This window comes from Austrofundulus limnaeus, unplaced genomic scaffold, assembly GCF_001266775.1.
Source record: "Austrofundulus limnaeus strain Quisiro unplaced genomic scaffold, Austrofundulus_limnaeus-1.0 Scaffold23, whole genome shotgun sequence".
NCBI classification, from domain to species: domain Eukaryota; kingdom Metazoa; phylum Chordata; class Actinopteri; order Cyprinodontiformes; family Rivulidae; genus Austrofundulus; species Austrofundulus limnaeus.
This window is the reverse complement of record NW_013952425.1, coordinates 779981-788552: the sequence shown is the minus strand read 5'-3', so window position 1 is coordinate 788552 and position 8572 is coordinate 779981.

The window sequence follows — 8572 nt, the reverse complement described above, 5'->3', positions numbered from 1 at the left end:
GTCATTAGCACCTCTAGTAATATATTTACTGAGAAAAATGTTGACGTGTTCAATACTTATTTTACCCGCTGTATTTTTATTTGCATACATGTCAAAGAGGGTAGCTCACAAAATATTATCATTTTGTGAGCTTTGAAAGAGGAGTGGAGTTGCAATATTATGGTTCAACAAAGAATAAGTAACTTCATAAATCCTTGTGTTGTGGTTATCGAGTTGTGCTTATTTGTGTTAGATTCTGGTTTAGTCTGCTTTATTGGTTTTCTCTATCTTAGGGTTCATGTGCTTTATCATTCCTTGTTTTGTGTACTTCAGTTTTGATTTTATTTTGTGTTTTGCATCAGTCTACTTGTAGTTAGTTAATCAGTTCCTGCCCCTGCCCCGCCCACTCTTACCTGTGCTTCACTGTTGCTCCCACAGGCGTTTGTCATCATCAAGCCATTAGTGTTGTTTTAAAAACCTTATTTGGTTTGTCCAGTGTCTGGGCATAGGGCTTTATAAGCCAATCATGTCTGTTTCCTTTGAAACTTTGGCTGTGTCCAAATTCAGGGGCTGGGGTCCTTTGAAGGACTCGGCCCACCTAGACTGGGTAGGCTGGGTCAACCGTGAAGACCGGAAAAAAAGTGGCTGTAATCTTCTGCTTTACTCCCGTCCTTACCCCAGCATCTCTCCTGTCACCTATCCACCGTGACGACGCTAAAAAGCAAAAATAGATCTAAATTAGCAAAATATCAATATATTAGTATCATAAATATAAAACAACAAAATTAGCTTAAAGGCAATATTTGAAAAACTAAGCAGGTACACATTTATTTCGCTATACCAGCCTGTTTGATTTCTGACAAGAATAATATTTTAAAAAACATGTCTAGACAAATGACAAAAGCATTAACTGCTACAATTTGTAAAGCTGATTATTTGATTGACTTTTTGTTTATTTAGGATGCTATTRACCTTATATGGTTAACGACGATGAAATAGGTTTCACCTCAGTTCTTATGGATGCTGCTGGGATGAAAAAGATAACCATCCCCAACTCAAACTGTTTAAGTCGCCCATAATTTGATAAAAGCAAATGTCTGCAGCATACTTTTTATTTTACAGGAATGCGTCATTGGGTTGGACTTGTGGCTTCCACTGTTGTTTTTCATTCAGTCGCAGACAGTCACGAAGCTCTTTCTGTTCTCAAAGTGCTGCGTTTCTTCATAAATGATGAGCCTGCTCTTAACCTCCATTCCTATCATCGTCTTCTCCTGTCTGGTATCTTAATTGGCTGAGGCTTGTGCAACCCTCAGAACCAGCTGTTTCCCTGCCACATCCTCAAGCAAGACTACGATGTTCCTCACTAATTACTGCTGCTGACTGCCATGATCTATGACACCACCGGCTCCCACTGAATTACCCTTACCGCTGCTATTTACAGTGCCTGCCGATATCCCCCCTCATTTTCATACATCAGGAAGGAAAACTTGAGAAGCCGAGCAAAGGACTGACCAAAAAACTGATGTGCTTTCAAAAGGCTTCTGCAAGACTAATGACTGTTAAAAAGCAATCAAGTGGTAACAGCAGTCCTGGCAGTAGATCTCTGTGTTTTATTGCCCAGGCCCAGTCACCTCACCTCAGCTGTTTAAATTATTGGTATGTAAATCACCTGAAGTGCTTTGGGATTGGGAAGAAGCAGATTTAAGATGCTGGGGCATGTGCTAAGTAGACAGTGCCCTGATGTTTGTGGAGGTCTCCATTTGAGAGGCTAAACTCCTGCCATCCGTCAGCGTGTCAGTCTGCCTCGAGTTGGCATTAAATTCTGTTAAGTTCACTTGCGGAACAAATTAAGTTGTCTGTCTTTAAATGCTTATGCTGTAGGGTTTTGTAGGTTTCACCAACTTCTCCAAATTCCTTCAGATATTCAAAGTTAYGGTGGAATCGTATGGTGAGTATGCACGGCCGTCTGTCTCTCTGTGTTAACCCATTGATGGACTGATCTCCACCTCGACTGGGATGTACAGTATCTATATTATCAATGTCCCACAGACGTTACATTCCCAATTTGTAGTTACTTCCTCCCTCTTTATAGCTTACCAGGGACTTTGAATTTGCTCAATACATTGTTCAAACAAKTTGATTGGTTGCCTTCTTTCGATTGACACCTCTCTTGACCAGTTGGGTTTATCTACAGTCTCTCCAGAGCCCAAAATGTGTGGCAAGCCCCTCATGTCCCACCGTACATGGTACATGGGTTAGATTGACTTGAACTGGCCAATCAGCTCTGAGATTTATTCTGATACAACAGCTGGGTGGCCAATCAAGTTACCTTTTATTCAATATGCAGTGTTGGAAATTAAAAAAAATGTTAATGGTTAAAGTGTAAACTGTATTTTAACTACAATAACTAAATTTTAGTTAAAGTTACATAAATTATGACTGCTGAAGTTAAAACATAGAGACTAGGCTTGTGAATTTACTCTAAAGGGTTCAAGAGTAATACTTAATTTCATTAGTTAGGGTTAGGGTTAGGGTTAGGGTTAGGCCTGCAGGTTAACATTAATGTAATAAATAATGTATAAAGCACCTAAGAACAAGCTTTTCCTACCCTTAGGCAGTCCATAATATAAACACACCTTTCCATGCTTTCAGCTATAAAAACTCAAGTTTCTGCTATGTGAAAATGGCATCTACAAACAATAACTTTAAGAAGTTATCTTGTTTTTTTTATTAGTTGAAGATTATTTCGAAATACAAGTTATGGACATCATAAAAGAAATTTAGGTTTCTTCTCAGATGAGAATCCTTTGTCTTAAAATGTCTTGTGAAGCCAAAAATAGAAAAAAAAGAAAAGAAAATCAATATTTWAATTTGTGTCTAATTCTCATCATGAGTAGTGAGGACAAAACCTCACGCAGAGCTGTTGCAAACACACTGCCTTCTCGTGTTAGAGGAAACATTTTAACCTGAGACTTTACTGCCCTCTTCTGCTCTTCCACTTTGTTACAGCAACAGTGTGGAGATGGATTTAGAGATCATGCCTGTAAACACGTATGTTCTTTGCTCGTGTTTCACATGTTTAATGTAAAATGTCCACCTAACCAAGTTTTAAAATCTTATATCCATCCAAAACGTCTTTTTGATCTTGTTTTGAGACTGATTTACTAAACAAGAACTGATTGTGTAAGAATAATAATCTGATTATTTGTTTTGTTAGTCTGAAAATTTGACTCAAATTAAGTCAAAACTTTCTGCCAGTGGAGTAAAACAATTTACTTGGTAAGACTTCTTGAAATACTTGATTTGACTCAATTTTTTCTTATTTCAGAATCTTACCAAGTAAATTGTTTTACTCCACTGGCAGAAAGTTTTGACTTAATTTGAGTCAAATTTTCAGGCTTACAAGACAAATAATCTTACACATTCTGAAAACAAGATTATTATATTACACAATTAGTTCTTGTTTAGTAAATCAGTCTCAAAACAAGATCAAAAAGACTTTTTGGCTGATACAAGATTTAAAACTTGGTAAGATGGACAGTTTTTGCAGTGTAAATATTGCGTTCGTCTCGTGACTTATTAATATGATTATGGCAGAATTCCATCGTGAGGATTAATTTGTTTAATTGCTGAAAAAGTCTGTTTTTGTCTTTCCAAGCACATACGCATTTTGCACTGGAATTGTATTCCCCAGCTTATTTGTACTCCAACAACAGATGGTGTGAAGCTTTTGTTGTTGTTTTTCTATTTGTGGATCCAAATTGATTTCTCCTCAGCATAAACATCTCTGTCATGACCGCAACAAACAGAAAAACATGAGAAATGTTGTCGAACTGAGGTAAGGCACTTGTAGTGCCCTTGTATCTCACAACGCACGTCTTTGCATTGTTTMTGGTTTTTAGTTGAGATTCTTGACTGGGAAAACTACAGTTTTTATCGACCCAGACCCAGTGGCTACGTCTCACAGCAATTGGTTTAAGTGATGACTTGCACACAGTTTAGAGAATAAAATAAAAAGTATATGCTTGCATGGAAGGAGATAAGAAGCCTCCACATTCTCAGACAGACTCCTCTACCCTCCTCCTCTGGGGCTTTTGGTCATGAGGTTCCTTCATTCTGTATGCAGACAGTCCCACAGTTCAGACCTTTGCCTCCAGCTCTGTTAAGTGGAAATTTGTATTTTTGTATGAAATATYTCCACATACAACATACAAAACCCTGCAACATTTAGATTGTTGGTCAGCTGGTATGACATCAAACCAGCTATTGTCAAAAACGAAAAAATATTTTTATGATTTTGAAAAGTGTCAGTTTGTCTTGAATGTTAATAYTTTGTGCTAACATGACATGACAATACAGAATCTATTGTTTGATTTCATGGTGTTATTATTGTATTAAACAATGTGATATGTTTTGTAATGCATTGTATCACATTGTACTGTTGTATTGCATTGTATTTTACTGTATCACATGGCCGTCCAATGGCACAGGCAGTATAGGCAAGTGCTAAGGGCGCCATCCATCAAGGGTGCACCACAAATGGGGGAAGAAAAAAGTATTTTTATAACTTTTTTCAGAGTGTAGTTAATTCAGTTTTTCAATAATCGCTGGTTACTCAAGTTTATGAAGGTACTCTATATTGCCAAAAGTATTTGCTCACCTGCCTTGACTCACATATGAGTCACATATGACATCCCATTTCTCATCCATAGGGTTCAGTAAGACGTTGGTCCACCCTTTGCAGCTTGAACAGCTTCAACTCTTCTGGAATGGCTGTCCACAAGGTTTAGGAGTGTGTTTATGCGGATTTTTGACCRTTCTTCCAGAAGCACATTTGTGAGGTCACATATGCTGTCTCTGCTCTAATTCATCCCAAAGGTGTGCTGTCAGGTTGAGGTCAGGACTCTGTGCAGGCCGGTCAAGTTCATCCACACCAGACTTTGCCATCCATGTCTTTATGGACCTTGCTTTGTGCACTGGTGCAGTCATTTGGATGGGTGAGCAAATACTTTTGGCATTAGTGTAACTTGTTCTGTGGGTTTCTCAGCCTGCTTTGTTAAATGAGGTGTTATATGGTACAGATGATATTTCATGATAAAAGTATCATATGCTGCAGTCAAGATTAATTACTGATGCTCAATGAGTAAATAGGAAACAAAAAAAGGATAATGGAAGTTTCAGTTATGATCTCAGATAAAGTTCAGGTTAAAGTCTGGTTTTCAGTGTTCTACTTCATAAAATATTGATTTTATGTTTTATTAATCCCAAGAATTTAGTAAATGCTCTTCAGATGGCTGCATAATACAGTTTTGAGTAGATCTATTACAGAATTTTCAGGGAGAAWATACCACTGGACCCCGCTAGAACTGCTGCGGTCCACAGTGGCTGGTTAACATGAACAGGTGTTCCTCTTTGCTGTCGGGAGATGTTGGCAGGCATAGACTTCTGATATTCACTTGTTTGAGTTTATGTGTCTTCTGGGAACGCCTCGGGGTCCCCCAGGACGAGTTTGAAAGTGTCGGTGGGGAGAGGGATGCCTGGGTTTCTCTCTTGGACCTGTTGGAGATGGAGATGTTAAGTATATCAGTTTGATGATGCTGCGCAAAATGACCACAAAGAATAAGGCTAAAAGTAAAATAGGTTGCCTAAGACCACCTGTCAATAAAAACAGATACAGAGGTTTTAGAGAAGCCACAAAAATTAGTCACACACATGTAAACCACTCATTTAAGCTTATGGCTCTCAATGTCTTTTTTTTTTTTTTTTACTAAAGGCAAAGATTAGGGCTGAGTCACATCGACTCACATGATTCCTCCCCCCCACCCATCCTGTTCAAAGTTTATTCACACACAGGCACTCAAAGAATGGCAACAGGGAAGAGTTTGGATGAAAAGGAGGTCGGCTGAGCGAGGATCACGGAGCTAACGAAGGAGATGTGTGCCCACATGGCACCATTTGTCAGTTTTTAAACGATACTTATAGTCTTGAATGTCTTACAGCAGTCCATCAAATACTTGTGTCTCAATCTTCCCAATGTCCTGACTGAAAACTTTCAAAACAAAGCAAACAGTTTGGAAGAAAAAACAATGAATCACGGCTCCTGGTTGGGAGCAGGAAAAAAAAGTAGCGGTGAGCTGATTACAATAAAAGCTTCTTATGGATTTAATCAAAAGCAAACCTGCTTCTGCAACTGAAATGTGGCCTTCAAATCCAGTCATTCATTCAGGTCAATTTCACTTTGACTTTATGAATCGACAAATGGCCCACATGAAGATAAATCACAGAAAATGCAGTTTTGACCAGTGTAAAACTCAAAGCGGTGTGTTTGAACAGTTGGGACAACAGTGCCCTGATATTCTGTCAGTCCTTAAAGGCACCGTGGACACTGAACAGAACAGGGRAACATGGTTATATTTTCAGATTTGTGAGAACGAGCTTAGTGCTGGCTTTTGCGTAATCCTGCCCGTCATGCCCCAATTATAAAACGATGCAACTGCTGGAATTATGCGAACCAACGTGAGACACATGTGACTGGATTAGGAACCTTTGCTTTGCGGTGTGTGGAATCACGTTGGTGAAAGGAGGGGGGTGGGGAATCAAAGTTTCTCCACTTAGAAAACTGCTGCATTGTTTTATCTTYCTCTGGAGCCCATTTAAATGATTTACTGCTCCCTAGTTCCTCGTGCTTTTCAAAAAATAAAAATAAAAAAATAAAAATAATTTTGCCCCCACAAAACTGAACATAAGACTTTAAGAACAAAAGGAATCAAACAYACTGTGTGAGGTCAGGTCTTCCACCATCACACTGGTAACCAACATTTTATAGTTACTGGAAGAAATAATGCTTTTAATTCAACAAAAGTGACATTTTAGCTGCCTCTAAAGGGCTTTAATACAAGTGTACAGAGAAATAGACATGTAAGAACTATGAGGCATGTTTTTGAAGGGGTATGTATGTGACCAAGACATGAGTCAGACCTATAGTACGGTAGTACATGTCTCAAAGTGGTAAACAAAAATCTGTTAGTGCTCAAAGTATGTCTGTTTAAAACTTTAGCATTAACTGTTGAAAATCCTTGTTTTAGTCCGTAAGCAAAGGAAAAACATGCATGAACCAATGGATGGATATTTAAACTCTACGGCAGTAATCATTGGCTGTTATCCATAACTTATTAACTTTTAGAGTCAGTTTGAGTCAAGATGAGTCATCCGCTGACAAATTTTACAAGATCTTTGATTAAAAACATACAAGGTAGGGGGTGATTTGAATTGCTTCAAAGAATGTCCGTTTTATGTATTATAATTTTAAAATATTTTAAAAGTATAAATCGTTCTTGGAGATAACAGGGACAAAAAAACTGATGAAGGAAGTGATGGCTATAATTAAGTGAAGTTTGGTTTAAAAGAAAATGATCCAAAACAACCACTATAAATAAAGACGAACCACAGAAAATGTYGGTTTTGGCCTTGGATTTACCTTCGCTTCTAATGATTATTTGAAAATATTCCAAACTGCTTCTCGCAAATTTTCCTAAAAAAGATACTTTGTTGTGTTTTGCTCTCAACGATGCAGCAACTCCAAAGTGTTGAAATTTGACCACACAATCAATGTGACATTGTTGCTTCAGTGGTGTTTTTGAACAACAGRTCATGGCTGATAAGTGGTTTAAAACACTCTTTCAAACCTTGACTAAAAACAAATAAAGTCATTGATAACCAAGTAGCTCTGTTGCCTAAACTCAGTCAGGTAATTATTAATATTATTAGTGGCAGTTGTTTTTTTTTTCACCTACAAATGAATCTCGTCCATGTTTAGAGCTCAAACACTTACATTTATTTATTTATTTTATTCCTCATCATTTGATGTTTGAGCTCGCAAAGCATCTGGTTGCTAATTAGTGTCGATCCCCAGAGTTCTGCTAATATACATATCCTAAATAATATTTGACAACAAATATCCAGTGTCTTCTCCACAGTCCAAAGTAAAAAAAAAAAAAAAAAATTCAGTGAATTAATGAAGGTACGTAAAACTTTGATTTGTTTTCTTACTTTTTTATGTTATCATGCCCTAGATTCTAAATCCTTAAGGCTGTGGGTTTGACAACAAAAACAAGAACAGCACCAAAAATAATGAGGACTTTACCACTTTATCACCAGTTCATCTAACGTAATTAAATTTCAAACTTTAAAATAAGCAATGATGCAAATGAAAAATCGTATGACGGCGATTTCCAAAGAACGTTGCATAAATAGTCTAAAAAGTACAAAAACATAAGAGCAAAGAGAGTTTCATCATTTTAATGTTCTGTTTGTGCAAATTCAATGTCAAAAAAATTGAAATACCGCACGTGATATTTTTATAATTTACATAGAAGTCAAAAGCGACAAACTTCAAAGCTGCTAAAGATCATAAAAATATTTGCAAAGCAAAAACTACAATCAACCTATAGTTGATTATTTTTGTCTTAAAGGGATCCCCAATTAGTTGTAACATTAGACTTTATTTAATAAACATATATTTTAACTGTAAAATAAAGACTGTAAAAATACTGTAGGATGTTAGTTTAAAAATATATTTTAACACGGATGGAGC